The following is a 21676-nucleotide window of genomic DNA, read 5'->3' on the forward strand; positions in this document are numbered from 1 at the left end:
TCTCGAACCCACAGGCTCAGGCTATCCACTCGCCTCGGCCTCCCAAAGTGCTGGGATTACAGGCTGAGCCACCGAGCCCGGCCTAAAATACTTTATATTGCATTCGTTTCAGATAATACTTTAGCAAGGAATTAGATAGCAGTAAATGTAAATGCAGAAAACTTCATATTTTTATATTTCATGTTACATGTGTTAGTACTTTCTTTCATATCAAATACATTTTTATAATAATTTACCTAAGGAAGTATCAAAATATTAAAATGTTTATAATCTGTTTATTAAAGATTATTTTTAGGTTATTTGTGAAAGTCAGCTACTTTTGCAAAAACAAAAAAAATTCCATTTTTTCAGAAAAATAAGCAAAAAGAAGCTATTTGACAGCCACGATAGGCAAACGGAGATGGTAGAAGAGAAAAAAGGAACATAAACTTAAACCACAAAGTGAAAGCAAAGTCATAATTTTAAAATTTACTAAGAATTATAAACTTGGTGGTCATATTGGATGACTTCTATTAAAAGAACAGATAATAGTAAATAAAATCATAATAGCAGAAGATTAAAATCATAATAGTATCATAAGTGCTATTGAGCTCTTTCTATATTCTAGACACTTTAATTCATCATTACACTATTTCCTATATATTTTGCTAGTATAAAAACTATATGATCTAGGTAATATTATTTACCATATTTTGCAAACAAAGGTTTTTAGACATTAAATTACCTAATTTATTCAACAAAAATTGAAGAAATTATTTGTATATATGTAGGGATAAAAAAATAAGTAAGTAGAAGTAATATAAAATCATGAAAGGCATTCAATTTAGCACAGAAAAGGCAGGAAAAGAGAAAAAAAGAACGAAACAAATGGAACAAATAGAAAACTAGCAAAATGGTAGACTTTATTCCAACATATCAATAATCCAATTTTAAAATATAGAAAAAATATAAAATATTAATTTCAAAAAATTTAATTATATAGAATCCACTGATATAAAAATATATGCATATATATATATAAACACACACAGAGCCTACATTAACAGCAGTGATACAGTCTAAGAAATGCATTATTAGGCAATTTCATTGTTGTGTGATCAGGGTGCACTTACATAAACCTAGATAGTACAACCTACTACACACCTGGTTATGTGGTACAGCCTATTGCTTCTAGGCTACAAACCTGCAAAGCATGGCAGTGTTCTGAATATTGTAGGCAACTGTAACACAATGATAAGCATTTGTATACCTAAACAGAAAAAATACAGTAAAAATATAATGTAAAAAGTAAAAAAAAAAAAAAGACTCATCTGTGTAGGATTCTTACCATTAATTGAGCATGCAGGGACCGGAAGCTGCTCTGAGTGTCAGTGAGTGTGTAGTGAGTAAATGTAAGGGTCTAGAAACGCTATACACTTGGGCTAAACTACATTTATTTAAAAATCTATTTCTTCCAATTGTTACAACCTTAACTTGTAACAATTTTACTTAATAAACATTTTAATTTCTTTAACTTTTGACACAAAACATTGTGCAGCTGTACAAAAACATTTTCTTTCTTTGTATCCTCATACTAGTAGCTTTTTTCTTTTTTAAACTTTTTTATTAAAGATTAAGACCAGGCAGGGTGGCTCATGCCTATAATATCAGCACTTTGGGAGGCCAAGGCAGGCAAATTGCTTGAGCCCAGAAGTTCAAGACTAAGCTATGCAACATAGTGAAATCTGGTATCTACAAAAAATTAAAAAAAAAAAAAAAAATTAGCCAGGCATGGTAGAACATGTCTGCAGTCCCAGCTACTCAGGATGCTGAGGAGAAAGGATAGCTTGAACCCACTAGATTTAGACTGTCGTAAGCCATACTCCAGCCTGGGTGACAGAAATACAAACATTAGTCTAGGCCCCCACAGGGTCAGAATCATCAATATATCACTGTCTTCCATATCCACATCTTAACCCACTGGAAGGTCTTCAAGGGCAATAACACTTATGGAGCTGTCCTCTCCGATGATAATAATACTTTCTAGAATATGTCCTGAAAGACCTGGCTGAAGTTGTTTTATAGTAAACTTTTTTTTCTTAATAAGTAGAAGGAATACAGTTTAAAATAATGATAAGTATTGGAAATACATAAATCAGTAACAGAGTCATTTATTATTATTATCAAGTATTATATACTGTATATAAATCGTACGTACTCTACTTTTATATGACCGGCAGTACAGTAGATTTTTTGACACCAGCATCACCACAAACATGAGAGTAATACATTGTCCTACGACAATATAATAGCTATGATATCACTAGTCTATAGAATTTTTTTTTAGCTTCATTATAATCTCATGGGACCACCACCTTACGGTCCATGGTCAACTCAAATGTCATTATGCAGCTTGTTAAGTGTGTATGTGTGTGTGTGTGTTTGTGTGTGTGTGTGTGTGTGTGTGTGTGTGTGTGTTCTTTCCCTCTCTCTGTTAGTCTGCCCAATCTTTACATACACCTCCTCTTAACATCAGGTTTTTTCAGACAACTCTTAGACCGAGGACACCAAATAAAGATCTCTGTGATTCCCAAATTTTCCACTTTCTACTTCTTTCTCACATTGGCTCAGTCAGTCTTTGACTGAGGAAAACTGCTTAATTACACTATCTAGCCATGTAGAATTCACTAGAACTGGAAATATGACCCCAAGACTCACTAGTGTTATCTTATCCTGCTTCATCCAATCCTCTTTCAATTTCTTAATGGACAGACCTCAGCCCATTTATACAAGGGCAAAGTCATACAAGCACATCAGCCTCCATGGTACCTCGTACTCACCCTCTTAGCAATTTTTGAAATTTTCTGCTTAATTTTCTGCTTATTATTGAAATTTTCTGCTTAATTGTGTGTCTTGTTAACTGGACTCTCAGTTTTATAGTCACTTCTATTCACTTTTCCTTATAAGTCAATTAAAACTGAATTTTCTAAAATTCAATTCTCATGACATTTAGTACAAATTTTTCAATAGCTCCCAACTGCTTTTAAGATAGAGTTCAAAATTCTCAACATGTATCAGAGACACTTCAAACTCAGTTCTGGCCTTCTTCAGCTTCATCTTCTGTTACTCATCTCTTTCTCTCTAAGCTTCATGTTAATGAACTTCCTCAGCTCATGTCCTCTCTTGATGTGTCAACGGACAGAGTTACAGCTTCCCTTTTATCCTGTTATCACACTCTGTTCTTTTAGTATAAAGGTCAACATTTACTATTGGCATTACTTAAGTTGCACTTTCAACTAAATTCTAAGCATTTTGAAAATTAGTTCTTTTGTCTTTTTAAAGCTGTAGCTGAGAAAATTAGATTTCAGTTAATAGTTTTTGAATAGATGAATAATTTTAAATCTAGAAAAAAGATTTAATAAGTTTTCTTGCAGTTATTAAGGCATACCATTTTATTGGACTTTTTAATAGATTTGGAATTTATTTGGGACTATGGTATTAGAGATATAACTTCCTGTAGTATTTTAAATAAATATTTTTGTACCCATGTCTGTTTATTTTCATACTGATATATAGCAAATCCCCATGAAAACATACTTTATTTAAATATTCCAAGATTAGCAAATGGCTTAAGTCTTCTGCCTAACTTCATTTCTCAAATAGGGCATGGGGAAGATCTTGTCAGAAGCAGAAAGTAGACGAGAGCTCTCACAGCACAATCTCCCTACCTGTCATGGAAGGATGGGGTTTTCTGTGTATATACAAGCGTCTTCATCTGGTCTCTTTATTTCTGTCTATTTTTGCCCCAAGACTATAATTGTATTCTTATTATATTGTTTACTATCTGATATGGCTAGTTTTTCTTCACTTGTACCCTTTTTCAAAATTACTACTTTATTCTGTTTATTATATTGAAATTAACTTTAGATTATCTTATTCAAACTGTATATTAATTTCAAAACTTCTGAATTCTCTATACACTTTAGTTTTCTTAGCCAGAAAATTCATAATTCAACTTATTCTTTTTTATGTTTTTTCAAATCAGGTAATAAGTTTAAAATTCTCTTAAATTTGACTGATCTGTGCATACAATTTTTTCCAAACATGTATCCTAAAACATATAACTAGTTAAATTTTGTTAAAATTAGTTAATCCTTTTTGAACCAGTTCTGTAACTATTTTATATGTTAAATAGTTTTGTAAAATATATTATTTGTAAAAAGAATCATTACCTTTTCCCTTATCTTTTAAATTATAAAAGTCATGTATTGTTTTTAAATAAAAAAGAATAGCAAACTTTACAATATAGGTAAGTTAAAATGTAAAAGTCAGTAGTTTCCTTCCCAATGCCACTCCTTAGTAAGAGGGATATAGAGATAGAGATTGTAATACAATATGTAGCAATGTAAGTAGATAGATTATAGATTGCAATAGACAATTATCTATGCATCTATGATTCCTACATATAATATATAAATATACAAACACACACACAAACATACACATACACATTTAGAATTTATATATATTATTTTCATACATTAAGCTCATACAAAAATGTAATCTTCAGCCATCAAAATATAAATATCATTCAATATTCAAACATATTCAAACATGGAAACCAATCTCATTTTTTAGGCACTGAGTAAAAGGCTTTTTGTGTGTGTGCCAAAAAAGTATTTTGCCCACCTAAACCACAGGAATTTCTCTTTGCATCTGATAACAAAATTGTCTGGAAGGGGAAAATAATCCTTACAGGTTACCTTTTGGTATTGTAAGGGAGAAGTAAATTGGAATTTAGACAAAAACCAGTACATATGCAGCACATTTAGAAAATATTTAGGAACTATAATTAAATGTTAGTGAGCCAGTTCAATCATGAAATCTATTAAGCTTTGAATTGGAAAGGAGGTCAAAGGGAACAATATTGTAGTAATCAAAATACAAGAATGAGGTGGTTTGTTAATTATTTTCTCTGATTAGGTTACCTATTTCTCCCCATGCACATTTAAATATTAATCAGGGCTTCACTTTAGTACAGTATTATTCAAGAGAATAAATGAGGGAAGAGTTCAAGTATAAGATAAACGGTCGCTGAAAATGAAAGATAAGTTTCCTGCTTTCTAAATCTAGTACCTAATTATTACTAAAGTTGCTTGTAAATTTTACTGAGTTTTTATGTTATGAATTTAATTTAGCATTTTTTTAAACTCTCAAACTCAGATTCTTAAAATCACTAAATTTACTGTTCTGGCTTATTTAATGTTTAAGCTACATAGTTCCTAATACACTAGAAGATTGGTATAAAATGGTAGAAAGATAAGATATAATATCGTAATATATGACTGATGTCAAATTACTTATATAGCTATTTTAAAAGTGTACCCAGATTTTTAAAATGCAAAATAGTTTATTTTCAATAATAAAGAAAAACTCACTAGCCTAACCAATTTTAAAAGTTTAATTTTCCTCTCAAGAACCATAAACTCTAGAGATATCTTTTCCTAATTAAAAAAACTAATTAAAATACACTGTGTTAGTTATTACAAACAGACTGTCAAGGGTCATTCCACTTAAATTATTGAGTAGTAAGGAAAGTTAATTATTCAGGGTTAGTGTTGCTACAAAATATTTAAAATATAACTCATAGTTAAATGAATCCATTACATTCTTCCTCAGATGATTTCTAAACTAGATTCAAAAGTGGCAAGAATCCCAAAATATGTATACTTGTAACCCTTGTATTATATACTTTTGGAACTCTTGTATAAAGAAGTTGCAACATAACTCTATCATAAGGCACTTTAATATTTGTTTGTGAACTATTAAAAAATAAAATTGAGGCAAAAAGATTTGAAGATAAAACAATGTTGTTACATATCTTGTGTTAACTTTGTCCATATTAGAGAATGAATATAATTACAAAACATTCAGGTTCTGAGGTTCCAAACTTTGAATCCTTCATACTGTTTATATTGTGTTGGGAAAATGATTAAAAAATTAGGTGCAGGGAAAAGCCAACTCATTGTAGACCATAGACAAGTCTAAATTCACTTGCATATTCCAAAGGTACATCTGGAGGCAAAAAGGAAATGCATCATATCAATTAATCAGGAACACACAAAGAGTTTGGAGACATCTCAGATTAATGCTTCACTTTGCGGTTGAAGAAACAAAGAGGTTAAGTGACTTGTCAAAGATCCACCAACAAGTTAGCAGAAGAATTGAGTTTAGAAATCAGTAACCATCAAACATTTAGTGGATAAAATCAGTACCTGCACTCAAAACTAACACATTTTCACAAAAAGTTGGTATAGACAAACAGAGATCTTTTTTCTCAAAACTCTGATAAATTATCCAGAAATCCCTCTGTAAAGTAAATTTTACTCAGTGGTAGTCATAATGAGTGTTAAGAGTTGAATATATCATGGTAAAATTGTCTATAGTCACCTAAACTAGTGAGGTGGAATTAAGAAATACCCCCTTACTTTCCACTTTTACTACACTGAATGTAAGAGACATAATTCAAAATAACACTGTAGTCAGACAGGTAAGAGACTCACACTAGCATCCACAATTCACAATTTGCTGTATAAAATCCTAGGGTTAGTTAGTAATGAGAGATCATTTTAATTTTTAATGAAAGCACCAAGACCTAATATACAAATTGTCTTTTTTTTTTTTTTTTTAGTTGGAGTCTCACTCTGTCGCCCAGACTGGAGTTCAGTGGCCGCTCTCAGCCACCGCAGCCTCGACCTGCTGTGCCCCAGCTATCCTTCCGCCTCAGCCTTCCGAGTAGCCGGAATTACAGGCGCGCGCTACCACGCCTGGCTAATTTTTGGATTTATTGTAGAGATGAGGTCTCGCCTGCCCAGACGGGTCTCGAACCCGCGGGCTCAGGCAATTCACTCTCCTCAGCCTCCCAAAGGCGCGGGATTACAGGCTGAGCCACTGAGCCCGGCTCAAATTGTCTTTAGCAGAATATAAATATGCAATTTAGACAAAAGGAAATATTACTTGAAAACTAACATATGGAAAAATATCTAAACTTGGTAATAATTATAGTAGATTAACCTCAAAGTATGTTATGCCTAGAAAATTAGCTTATTTTGTGATTATGTGCTGCAGATAACTGATATCACTCATACAGCACTAATAACAATGTAAACTGCCCTCTTCCAAACATATATGTGTATATGTATGTGTGTATGTAAATATGTGCTATGTATATATCAAGAGCTACTAAAATGATAACTTTTGGCCAAATAGTTCCAATTCTAAGATTGCATCTTTACTGAGGTTTGATAACCAGAAAAGCACTTGAAATATTAAAGGCAGAAACACTGTTTTTAATATAAAAGACAAGGATATATTTTCTGTTTTCTTTCCTGATCATGTCCAGAATATTATTGGCTTTTAGAATTGTAGAGGCTCATTGACTCACGTATTCTGAAAATAGTCTAAAATGAGTCCTAGGCTTTTAAATTACCTGGAACTTCCTGTTTACTGACTTTAAACTGTCTCCTATCCATGGCAAAGGATTATATCTTGTGACCATGTGATTTTCCCATGCATGACACATTCCCACAGGCACACCCAGAGCTGTCAGCAACTATCACTATAAGTTACTCCACTCCTTTCTCTCCCACTCAAAAAATCATTTCAAAATTTAAGAGTAGGAGAATTTTATAGGTATGATACTGATTCAGCTCTAACACACAGCAATTCTCAAATTTCATTAATGTAGTATAAGAAGCAAATTACTCACAACACAAACAACAATGATTGTGACACATTAACTTGTCACATCTCTGTGAATAAGAAGCTCTAACCTAGACTAGCAGCTGTTGCAAGAATATCATGAAAACCTCTTGCACTGGAAGTCAAAAACTGTACACCCAAACATCTTGCACCATCCTTGTTACCATTAGTTAATAAAACTAATATGTGGCATTAATTAAATGATTGCTGTATGTCAGACTTTGTGTTACTTTACATGTTTTATCTTATTTAATACTTGCAATAGCTTTGTAAGTGACCAACATTTTAGCTTTATTTTATGGAAAGGAATCTTTCCTTTTACTGAGGCTAAGAGAGTTTAGTAAGTGCCCAAGATGTTACCTGACAAAATCAAACACAAATGCTGGGCTATCAAATGTCAGCCCGTTTTCTCACCCAGTGATTTTCTTTACCACAGAATTTTATTTAAATATTGAGAATTACTTATCTATGAAACCTATATGCAAAATAGTTTCTTTTTTCTTCCAGAATCCCAACTGCCTTTTCTAGTGGCATCTTATTATTTCGGAGATATTATGTATCTGTCCAAAGTCTATGCATAAATGTATGTGTATAAGTATACCCTTAAAATACAAATAAATCATAATTTACATTTTGTTCTGCATATTTTTCCTTGGAAATTTGTTCAAGAAATATATCCATATCATTGCATATTGGACTACTACCTTACTATTAACAGTTGGGTTATCTTCTGACTTTTGCTACTAGACAATAATATCATGATTTGCCTACAAACATCTTTGTTAAAATATGTGTGTCTTTCTAAAGAAAAAAAATTCCTGAGTCAAAGAGTATAGACTTTTTTTCTCATTTTTTGAGGTCAAATTTCTTCAAAGCAAGCATACTAATTTACATATACACCAACAATGTATGGTAGTAAAATGTCTGTTTTTCCAGAACCTCATCAATACCAAATATTATAAAACATGGTTATGTGTGCTAAACTGAATGACAGAAATAATATTACATAGTTGTCTACACGTGTGTTTCTTTAGCAATTTGGACAGGAATAGGCATCTTGCTATATGTTTAAAAACTTACTTCTTATTTTGAGCTTCATGTTTATATCCTTTGCCCATTAGATTGGCTGCTATTTTCTTATTGATTGACAAAAGTCCTTTATATATTAAAGTTAATATTTATCTGAAATGTATTATAAACTACTATTTGATTAGTCAGACTTTTAAAAATTCACACAGTCAAATTTTATTATTGTCTCTTTATATTTTACTCTACATTTGCAAGCAGTACACACATATATTGATATTATCACTAGGATTAGAGAAAAAATATTCTCTCAATTTCTCTTTCATAAACTTTTATATGTTCATTATTTAATGTTTGAAACTTTGTTTTGAAATAAGTCTGAGATATCTCTTGCACAACATGTTGACTATAGTTAATAATATTGGCAAATCATAAAGAGAGTCAATTTTAGGTGTTCTCACCACAAAAAGAAGGATAAACATGTGAGATAATGCATGTTAATTAGCTTATTTTAGCCATTTCCCAATGCGCACATATTTCAAAACATCAAGCTGTATACAATACATATATACAATTTCATTTATCAATTTATAAAACAAATTTAAAAGACCTTTGTTTTACCAGGAATAAATGTGTCATCTTACATAAAGTTGTAATATGATGTAAATTTTTTTCTCTGATGGAATATTGGTCTATGGTCTATACATTGTTACTAAAAAAAAGATCTTTTAGCAATAGTTTGAAATAGTTTCCATGTGACAAAGAAAACTGTGTGTGTCTGTCTGTGTGTATGTGTGTGTTTAGGAATATATTCGGACTTGGTTTCATCTTACTGACCTGCCTATCATGTATCAAATATTAACAAGCTTTTAAAATTACTGTAGTTTTATGTTTTAAATTCTGGTAGCATCCATTATTCTTCCCTCATTAGTCTTTTTCATGAAAATTTCTCCTGGAAAATTCTAATATATTATAATTATACAGGATAAATTATAAGAATATTATATATTAAAACATATATGTTTATTATATTTATATAATATATATTTATTTACAATTCAATGGTTTCAAGTATATTCAAAAGTCTGGGAACCGTTACTACTATCTAATTCTAGAACATTTTCCTCAGTCTCCAAAACACCACTACACACACATCATTTGCAGTTAGGCCCAACCTTCCTCCCTAAGCCCCTCTAAACCACTCATCTATATTCTTTCTCTCTTAAATTTGCCCATTCTGGACATTTCATATGAATAGATTTGCACAGTATTTTGTGTGCATGTGTGTGTCTTTCTTCATTCACTTAGCATAATGTTTTCAAGGTGTAGTCATGCTATAATATATATCAGTATTCATTTTTTTGTGGTTGAACATTATTCTATGGTATGAATATGTCTCACTTTGTTTATCCAATTGTTAGCCGATGAAACTACAGACTGTTTCCACATTTTAATTTTTATGAATAGTGTTGCTATGAGCATTGTTATAGAATTGTTTATGTGAACATATATCTTAAATTCTCTTGGGTACCTGTGTGGGAGACAAATCACTGCATCATATGGTAACTCTATATTCAATTTTTGCCCATTTTGAATCCCAGACAACAATTTATCCACATCCTCACCAACACTTGTTATTTTCTGTCTTTTTTATTATAGTCATTATGGTGAGTATGAAGTATTAGCTCATCATTTTTAATTGCATTTCCTAATGACTAATGATAATAGGCACTTTTTCATGTACTTATTGTGATTTATGTATCTTCTGTGGAAAAATATCTATTCAAATCCGTTGCCCATTTTTTAATTTGTCTTTGCATCATATTATTGATGCAGTGTAACAGTTCTTTGTATATTCTGGATATATCAGACAGGTGATTTAAAAATATTAGCTCCTATTCAATGGGTCATCGCTTGACTTTCTTGAAAATATCCTTTAAAGCACAAACATTTAAACACTTGGTGAAGTCTAATTAATTTTTCTTTCATAGTTTATGCTTCTAGAGTCATATCTTAAAATCCACTGTCTAATCCAAGGTCATGAAGACAATTTATTCTAAGAATCTGGTAGTTTTAGTCGATACATTTATGCCATTTAATCAATTTGAGTTAAATTTTGTATATGATATTAGGGAGTGATTCAACTTCATTCTTTCTCAGGTAAATATTAAATTGTTCCAGCACCATTTTTCTAAGAGATTCTTGTTTTTCCATTAAATTTTCTTGGTAGTTTTGTCAAAATCAACTGACCATAATTGTATGGGTTTATTACTGGACTCCGAATATTATTTTATTAATCTATATCTATTCTTATGCTGTGCTGTACAGTCTTAATTACTGTACCTTTATAATAAGTTTTGGAATTGAGAAGTGTAGGTCATTCAGTTGTGTTCTTTTCTTTTTTGCTTATTTTGGGTTTCTTGCAGTTTCATACAAACTTTAGTATCAGTTTGTCACAGTATGCAAAAAAAAAGAGCTGGAATTTTGTTAGGATTGTGTTAAATCTGTAGATCAATTTGGGGAGTATTGCCAATCTTTACAATATTAAATTTTCCAATCTATGAGCATAAAATGCCTTTCCTATTATTTAAGTATGCTTCAATTTTTTTCAGTAACGTTTGTAGTATTTTAGTGCCCCACCCTTGTAATTCTTTGGTTAAATTTGTTTCCTTCTATTTTGTTATTTTAACATTACTGTTAATAGAATAATTTTCTTAATTTCATCTTTAGGTTTTTCATTGCAAATATATAGAAATAAAGCTGATTTTGTTTATTGACTTTGTATCTTGTAACCCTTTTGAACCAATTTATTAGTTCTAATAATTATCAAGGGATTTCTTGGGACTTTCTATGTACAGCTTGTCATCTGTAATTAAGACAGTTTTATTTCTTCCTTTTCAATCTGAGCACCTTTTTCTCTTCTCTCTTTTCTTGCCTAGTTTCGTTGTCTAGAACTGCCAATAAAATGTTAAATAGAAGAAGCAAAAACAGACATCCTTGTCATGTTCCTATTATTTGGGAGAAACTTCTAAATTGTTCAGCATTTCTATGATATGAGTTTTTCAGAGATGCACTTGGTTGAGAAAGTTCACTTCTGTTTCTAGCTTGTTAACTGTTTTTATCTTTAAAGTGTGTTGGATTTTTGTAAAATGCCCTTTTCTGTTTCTACTGAGATGATCACGTGGCTTTTATCCTTTTAGTATTACATTGATGGATTTTTTTAATGTTGAACCACTCTCATTTCTGAGACAAATCCAACTTGATTATGGTGTATAATCCTTTCTATATTGTTGTATTTTATTTGCTAGTACAGTAGTGTATTAAGGATTTTTGCATTTATATTCATAGGGTTATTGATCTGGTTTTGATATTAGGGTTATGCTTGCCTCATAACTTGTGGTCTCTTCTCCTAAATTTTTTGAAGCATTTTCAAAAGATTCGTGCTAATTTGTCTTTAAATACTTGTTAGAATTTACCAATGAAGCCATATAACCCTGGGCTTTTCTGTGTGAGAATTCTTTTGATTGCTAATTTAATCATTTTACTTATACGTTTATTCAGATTTTCTAATTTTTAAGTTTTGATACTTTGTGTCTTTCTAGAAAATTGGCCATGTCATCGAAGTTATCACACTTGTTGGCAAGAAACTCTTTCTAGTAGAGTTTCATTGCTTTTACTGTTGTTAACTTTATACAAGTTAATAGAAGACTCAGTAATTGAGTATGGGTTTTGAATAATATAATCTAAAAGAATCATAATTGAGAAAATAGAATTCCTTTAGACAAATCTGATTTATATACAATGTTGTTGAAACAAGACTATATATGAAAGGGAACCCACCATCCAAAAAAAAGTAGAATTATTTTTTGGACCATGGGCCCCTTTGTAGTACAGGTTTCTCCAGCTAGGTAAATGTTCTAGGAACCCATCAGCATCAGTGTACCAGGTAGCGCTGTTGTGAGAGGCCACATTCTGCTTCAGTGAATTTTTCTGAGATTCTTTCTACATGTTTGCCCATTTCATGATGGGTGATTTACAAGCATACCTGCCCACACCATACTGAGTGTTAAGCAGTTTTTGACCAAAAAAACATTATGACCCCCATGCCCTACCTTCCCTATTTACCAGATCTCAACTCCAAAGACTCTTTTTTGTTTTCCTGAATGATAAAAGTTTCAAAGGGAAATGTTTTGCTGATGTGGAAAAGGTAAAACAAAAAATGGCAGAAGTGCTAAAAGACATCAAAATTCATGAGTTCAAAAATTTTTTTGAGCAGTGGAATAAGCATCTTGATAAGTGTATAGCATCAGACAGAGAGTACTTTGAAGATGACTGAAGTTTAAACATGTAAGAATAAATACACAAATTTTTATAATTAAATTCTGGGTTTTGTTGGGTCCCCCCAACACCCCTGTATGTGCACCCCTGCTCCTACTATATTAAACATGTCTTTTGTTGTGCTATGTACTCATAGGAATCTTAAGGTGGAACTTAAGAATTCTATATGTTTTCCAAATGTTCTAGCATTTGTCTGCATTACGGATACTTTACATTTCTTTTAAAATTTTCAGCCAGGCTCGGTGGCTCAGCCTGTAATCCCATGCTTTGGGAGGCCGAGGTAAGTGAATTGCCTGAGCCCGTGGGTTCGAGACCCACCTGGGCAACTTGCAAGACCTATCTCTACAATAAAATAAAAAAATTAACCGGGTGTGGTAGCGCGCGCCTATAGTTGCAGCTACTTGGAAGGCTGAGGTGAAAGGATCGCCGGAGCCCAGCAGGCAGAGGCTGCAGTGGCTGGGAGTGGCCACCGCACTCCAGTCTAGGTGACAGAGTGAGATTCCAACTCAAAAAATAAAAATAAAAATTTTCCGTGGGGTCTCTATTAACATGTATACTGTATTAATCATATTAAACCGTATTTTAAGAAGTGTCTACATTTTAAAAATTTTTATAACTGAAAATGGAAGACAGGACAATATTAAATGCAATTTAAATTTAGTGTCTAAATTGACAGTATATCATAAGAATCTTCTGTTAATTTAAAAAAATTCAAGGACTCATAAATAAACTCTAACAAAGCTAGGCACATCTGAAGAGATTCTTTCAATACTGTGAAAAAATCCAAGATATCTTGGAAAGGTCAGGGAGCAATCGAGGAAAAAAAAAGACATTTGATAGAAAGGATTAAAATGACATAAGTGTTTTCTGCCCTGAATTTATAATGTTTTTTTCCTCTTCAATAGTTATATCAAACAACTGCATCTTTTCCTTAGCAAGTTATTTATCAGATGTAGTATTTGCTTTACACCTCTTTTAATTCCTCTGCAATGTTCAGCCCTCCTGGTTGCTATTATGTTAAACAGTTAGAACTTTCTTCTTCAAGGAATCAGACGTGGTATCCTCGGCCTAATGAAGTTAAATATGTTTTAATCACCTACAAATACAAACGTGCTTTCTGCCAAAAGAGAGAGCAGACTTGGTTTTAAAACAGCTATGCTATGTGCCTAAGGACCTATATAACTTTGAAGAGGCTATAAATACAAATACACAGCCCTGTTTGGTTCTCAGTAATTAAACTCTCCTCATCTTCACAGCATTTATACATCCAGTTAAATCAAATGAGGAGCAAGCCAAGGGCTGTAGACCCTACTCGACCAGGCGCTTATGAATCACAGGGCATCGGAACTGAGGAAGTCTCTTTCTGCAACAAAATGTGCTTTTCGGTGATGAGATAATGCTGTTAAATCTAGTAGACACTGCTGCTTTTTGATTTTTCCTAAAACTGCATTTCTCATTGTCACAAAGGTTGATATTGGTCATCTGAGACACAGCAAAATCATTCTTTACTTATCTTTATAAATATAGTCATGTATTTGATGCTGCTGTGTTATAATTCCTATCTAGGACATTGCTTCTGTGTGTTCTCTTTTTCACTTTTCCGGTTGTAGCAACATTAGTCTTGCTGATTTTTAGGGACTAAAAACCAAACGTTATAGGGATTACTTTATGACAATCAGTTATATGTTTTTTAGCTTTGTGGGGAGTTTCATTTTTCCTGTAAAATGAGTGGTAAAGGCAGATGCAAGCAGTTGTGAGTAAATCCTCTCCTAATGTTAAGAGATGGGGAAAAACTATAGAAACAACAAACTTTTGTAAGAGCAGTTAAAAGTTGAAGGCTACAAGAAGCATAAACACAAATATCTTCAGTTTTAGGAAGTAAATGCAGCATCAACTAAGTTGGAAATAAATTAGAGTATTAAGATATATTCAGGAAGCTACTAGAACCCTGTCAGAAGGTATCTGATAGAGTTCATAACAAAAAGACGAGAATAACAGTGAGCAGAATAGTATTTTTTAAAAATCAATTACTTTTAAGAAAAATGTTTTGGTGTAAATTTTGTTTAATCTTGTTACAGAATCATTTTCTGTACCTCCCAGTTTTTGTACAGTACTTATAATATTAAAATTGAATTTAGATAAAAAAACAATTTATGAAGAAGTAACATATTTTAGACAATAGTTTTGATATTATGTTATTCCTGTGGATATTTTATGCCTTTTAATTATCAGTCATTAGTAGTAGATGCTGATAAATTCAAACAATAGTTCACAAAATTTAAATACTTTTTTGAAAAGAGAGGGAAGAAGTAACTGATAAACAAAAGGGACAAAATATGTTGAAATATTGATATTGTTCCATTTCTTTTTTTTTTTTTTTTTTTTGAGTTGGAGTCTCACTCTGTCGCCCAGAATGGAGTGCAGTGGCCGCTCCTGGCCACCTCAGCCTCACCTGCTGGGCTCCGGCGATCCTTCCACCTCAGCCTTCCAAGTAGCTGGAACTACAGGCGTACACTACCACGCCCGGCTAATTTTTTGATTTATTGTAGAGATGAGGTCTTGCCAAGTTGCCCAGGCGGGTCGCGAACCCGCAGGCTCAGGCAATCCACTCACCTCAGCCTCCCAAAGGCATGGGATTATGGGCTGAGCCACCGAGCCCAGCTATTGTTCCATTTCTTAAGATGGGGGCTATATTTCAGTATTTTATTTATATTGCATATGTGGTATATTTGTGTGTATAAGGTATTTTATTATGAAAGGTGAAAAGCGTTCTGTCTTTTCATATCTTATTACAAATAGATACTTTATACAAGTTCCAAAGTTGATAGCATGCTTAGGCAGAGACAGTTAAATATCAGAATCCTGCTAACTCATGAGCACAATTAATTCTGAGATCTTTAATAGCATAACTGTTTACCACCCTAAAATTCTGTTTAATAATAGCCTACCATCCTTAACAACTTTAATAAAAGTGATAATAGCGAATGCTATACCGTGGGGATATTAAAAATGAAGACTTCAGAGACATTACAACTGTATTAAAGTTTTCTATATGACTTTGCATGATACGAGCTACCATTATAGGTGATTTCGAAGAAGAAACAAAGAGAGGGGTCGAAGAATACCATTTAATCTTCAAATCTTAAAAATATGATTTGTGAATCAGTTGCAAAAGCATGAATGGAACAAGCACAATTCATCTTATTCCAAAATCAGTGCCATTTTGCCTCTTCTATGATATTCATCCTATTCTGTCTTCAATGTTTGCTATTTGATGAGATATACAAGGTTACTTTTGGCATCAGTTATTTCACTGCTGGAGGCCATACTATAAAACGATATAGTTTCCTTTATGCTTACATCATTTCCTTGCATACAGATGGCAGGTTATAATTTACAGGCAGTTTAAAAATTGCTATTGTTGCCTTTTTAAAGTAGATGTTTATTCTGAAAGCAAAATATATCATTTTTCTGTAATTTTTAATTTTAGTGCATGTTTATTTCTACATATGCTAAGTTAATGGCTTAATCTAAAATTTGATCCTTTCAAACACTACATTTAACCACCATTTATTAATTCATCAAAAAAAAGTGACCACTTATTATGTTCAAGGCACTAATCTAGGTAATAATTTCAAGAATTAATAAACCACATTACCTGCACTTGATACGATTGTTTCTAAATGCACATGATTCATAATATTTTTGTGTGTAATCTTTATTTATTACATTCAATAAAAACAAATTTAATCTCTAGTCAGGAGTAGTATTCTCAATGGTCACAAATTAAAGCCCAATTTATGCCACTATAATAAAAGACCTCCTTAATGTTCATCTCATTATTTCAGGCAATAAAAATGACTTAAATTTTCACTTGCCTGCCACATATTTTTTCCTTATTCTCTTTCTACTTTGTCAGTCAAGTGTATATGTGTGTTGGAGAGGACAGAGATTGCTTTCTCCTCATTCTCTGCAAAAACAACTCTTTGTCTAACTTTATTATGTTATTTATTTTATATTGCCTATTAATTTATTGAATACATGTTTATAACTCCATTACAATGTCTTCTCTCTCCTTGCAGGAAGGTTCGATGTTTTAGACAACTCAGATTTTTCTACAACTTTTTTAACGAAGTATGGACTCGGTGAATTTAATGAACTCTGTTTATAATTATTTAATATTCTTAACAGATTATTATTATTATTTAAATCGCAATACAATACTGCTCCTATTTCTCACATTTAAAAATATTAATGTAGAGAAGGGAGATACAATTATTTGGCATTGATGTCTATGTCCGCAAATGTGCCTGGAGTGGGAAATGTAGCAACAGAGAAAATTAAAGAAAATGTACCCTTGGGACAGTTGCTTGGGATAAACTTTTAGATTTTTTTTGGAAAAGAATCACATTAAAAACATAATCAGGGTTAATAAAATTAATAGAGAAAGGAAATAAATTTTCTAATTTTTATATACAATCAGTAGGAATTTTTTGTTTTTGTTTTTGAGTTGGAGTCTCACTCTGTTGCCCAGGCTGGAATGCAGTGGCACACTCACAGCCACCTCAGCCTCAACCTGCTGGGCTCGGGTGATCCTTCCACTTGTGTCTTTCAAATAGTTGAAACTACAGGCTCACACCCACATGCCAGGCTAATTTTTTTATTTATTGTAAAGATGAAGCTCATCAAGTTGCCTAGGCTGGTCTCAAACCCCCGAACTCAGGAAATCCTCTTGCCTCTGCTTCCCAAAGTGCTGGAATTACAGGTGTGAACTGTTGGGCCTGGCTTCAAATATTGTTTAAGCAGGTAAAAACACTATGATGGTTAACCTGCTTTTAATTGATTTTAACACACAGTTGTTAAAACAGGTAAAATAGAAAAAAAGGAATACACCAATTTTAAAAACAGAAAAAGTAATCAGTAAACAAATATATAGAAAATATTCACCCTAAACTGAACATTATAAAGGATATGCTTCCTTACTTTTCAAATTAACATTTTATTTTTTAATTACATTACCCAGTGCCCAAGAGAATTGACAATCTTTTACACTTTTGTTGGAAATACTTTACAAAGCTATTTTGAAATATATGTCTTTATAACTTTTGCTTCAATGGTTCCTTTTGTGAGGAAGGTAGCCTTTTACTAGGCATTCTTCAGAGTTGAGAAGCTTGTGTCCAACCACCATCGGTATTTTCCCAGGACATGAAATGTAGTCTACTTAGTATATAATTCAGTTTTTCTCTCCAAATATTTACACTGCTTTCTCTTCTTGATTTATTTATCAAAAATCTGGTTCATTTAAATGAAGAGATTTCCCTTTATTATCCCAAATTTCACTAAATGTTTATAAATAGAGACAGATATAGATGTCTTCAATACATATTTTAATATTTCATGATTCATATATATGAATATGTGTTTATGGATATGTATATATATATACACACATACATATTTTTAAATCATGTTCCAAGTCTGTTTCCTCAAGCATCTCTCACAGACAGTTGTCTACAGATTCCCACTTATTTTTTATGTCAAACCAGTCTTACTCTGAGAACTGCACCTTCCTTGCCCCAGAAAAGGGAAAAAGCAGAGACTATTTGGATGAGTGTTCTTCTTCTGTCATATTTTCTCAAGAGAACTGTGAGGATGAGATGAGCCACTGCGTGAGGTCAGGCAGGATAGAAAAGAAAAATATTGGACCTCAGTGAGACTCAGGACATATCACTGTAACTTCTTACAGGCTTTGGTTCTTCTCTACAAAAGGAGGATAATGAGATTCACTTTTAAATTTTTTTTGAGGAATAAATAAGATAAATTATGTTAAAGGTTTATGTAAGTTGCAAAGCAGTGTGGCAAAGTCAGTTATACTGGTGAGACTAGGGCACGTATGTAAAATGTGCACAAACGTAGTGGCTATGATAAAACTAATCAGGCACTAGACTCTACATGTTATCTGAATATACTGTTTTAACCAACCTTTGGCTTCTTCTTTCATATTTCATTATGTTACTACTGAAAAGACAGTAGAAGGATCTTCCCTACCCTACATGTTTCTAACTGGATAGTTTTACATTAAATAATTATTAAACCAGAGATCACTGTATCTAATCTCAGTTACTAGGTAGGTAATTCATATTATCAATGTTGAAATAATTTAGAAGGGGAGGAAACAAGTAGGTTGTAACGATAAGGATAGATCAAGTGGGAAAGGTGGCATTTGAGCTGGGCCTTGGCACATTGGGATCATGTTAACAAACAATCATTACAGGTCAAGAGTGAAGTATGAAAATAGATGTAGAAAACTCATTTTAGTGGTAATTGCCTTCAGTATGAAGAGAAAGAATGAAATGAGGCCATAACAATATACGCAGGCCCAAATTATTGAACAAGTAAACCAACACTGCCCAGGAGCAAACCTTGCCTAGAGAGGATACCATTGAAAGAGGCTTGAAGCTCATGGCTAAGGACCTCATTGTCTAAATCCACTTACGTTTTTCCAGCTTTACTCTTCCTGTGTCCATCTCTTACGCACAGTGACCTTCTAGAAATAGCTGGCTTCATCTACTTATACATTTTCATGATCTAATCCTTTGTCCTCTAACAGATTTGCGTTCCCTATTTCATTGAGAATTACAATCTTAGAAGTGTGTTTTCATGCTCTTCAGATTTCTATAACTTAAAAAATTGCTTACAAGATGCTGTAATTTTAATGTGTAACTATTGAATTTTTAATTCTCTACATGTATTTATTGGTATCATATAAAAATATACATTAGAAAATTGAATTCTTAAGTAAAAAATTATATATTGCTAACATAACCATCACTGATACCTAATATATGCCTGTGCTAAGATTTCAAATATATTATCATACTTATTCTTCCAATAATCCTTTGGGTAGATATTGTTACTATTATTAGTTATTTCACTTCAGAGGAGAAGAAACAGGCAAGGACTAGGTTACTTGCCTGATGTCATAGTGATGGAATTGAAAAGCCCACACCCTTCAAGCACCATCAAATGAATTTTAAGGGATGGATGAAAAGAGTAGTTTCTTGAATTTCCAAACTATGTACAAGGGACATTAAAATAACTCTGGACCTAATTCACCAGACTTATACTGGTCCTGAGCCTACTAATGTAGGAAGCTAAGAGAAGAGGAGAGAATAATGCAATGATTAAGTACAGGCCTCTTTCTATTAACCATTTTTATATGTGAGTGTGTAGTTTTAGGTAGCTAGAAGTAGGTAGTCATAATGTACTCAAATTGCTCTGCTATTGGATATAAAAATATGTTTTTAATACCTAAATTATAAACAGAAAAAAATCTGGCTCAAAAAATTATAGAAGAAAGCCTACATAAGAAGAAAATAATTCAGAAAACAGAGACAGTATTTGCATTTTTTTCAGAACATTGACTCTATTACATCAGTGCAAATTAAATATGTGCATCTACTCTGATAAACAATTTTTATTAATTGAAATGATTTGTTCATAATCAAATGAATGCTCTTTGAATACTTCAAACTTTTTAGTTTGAAAATATGCTAATTAGGAGCTGAGTGCAGCGGCATGTGCCTGTAATCCCAGCTACTCAGGGGGCAGAACAGGAGGACCGTTTGAGGCCAGGAGATGGAGACCAGCCTGGACAACATTGTGAAACACGGTCTTATAATAATAATAATAATAATAATAATAATAATAAATTTAAAATACAATTGTACTAATTAATTGCCCAGTGCCAGGTTCCAAGTTGCCAGCCTGCCTGGTAATCAATCTGGTACATATGCATGTAAGCATTTATGATATTTTGCAAGCAATATATTAGAAATAAAAACCAATGACAAAATATATAATAATAATATGGGCAGAGAAAATCATATTTGCAATATAATAGGGAAGGAAAGAATTCCATAAGAAGGCTGTGGTCAGTAATATACTGTAAGACATTTCAATATATATGACCCTAGAAAGCACAAGTAAGTGAGACAAGAAGAAAAGAGATCTTTACAAGGTGTCCAAGCAATAAATAATTTACAAAGCAATTTAGCAACCTCAGCAGGCACCACTTACAAGGCTGTGGTAGGGAACGGAGTCTATATTTGCAGAGAAGAGTAGAATCAATACAAGGAATAAGCTGTCAGTTTTTTCTATAGTGTCAATATCTCAGACTGGCTCCTTTCACTGGTGCTCCTGTGGAAACAATTTCCAAAAGTATACTATTGAGTGACATGCTGCATGGATTAAATGATTTACTTTAATCCCCTAACTGCATGTTGAAAGACCAACAGCCCAAGAGGAATATGAGAGAGTCTGAGGACAAAGCAACCTATAACAACAGTGTGATTTTGGAATGGTCTATACTTAAGGAAACTCCAGTGTCACAGCATGTTCCATACAGAACAACAATCCAAAATGAGAAGTGTCATGATAGGCTTATAATATCTGGTTACCAGAAGGATCACTCAAAATATTGAGAGATCAGATTAAGTAAATGTATTGGTGAACTTTTCCGTTAAAATGGTGATTTTAGCTTGGAACAGCAATGAGCAAACTTAACTCCCTT

General features: G+C 32.5%; 1 protein-coding gene across 1 annotated transcript in view; it reads right to left on the reverse strand.

The window, feature by feature from the left end:
• Positions 1 to 21308, reverse strand: part of HNF4G (hepatocyte nuclear factor 4 gamma) — a 63513-nt gene extending 42205 nt beyond the window's left edge. The window contains exon 1 of the mRNA XM_008061075.1: positions 21184 to 21308. The gene's annotated coding sequence lies outside the window, so the exon portion shown is untranslated. The remainder of the gene's footprint in view (positions 1 to 21183) is intronic.
• Between the last annotated feature and the right edge of the window lie 368 nt (positions 21309 to 21676).

This window comes from Carlito syrichta, unplaced genomic scaffold (assembly GCF_000164805.1).
Source record: "Carlito syrichta isolate Samal-C Ts95f unplaced genomic scaffold, Tarsius_syrichta-2.0.1 Scaffold305058, whole genome shotgun sequence".
In the NCBI taxonomy this organism is placed as follows: Eukaryota; Metazoa; Chordata; class Mammalia; order Primates; family Tarsiidae; genus Carlito; species Carlito syrichta.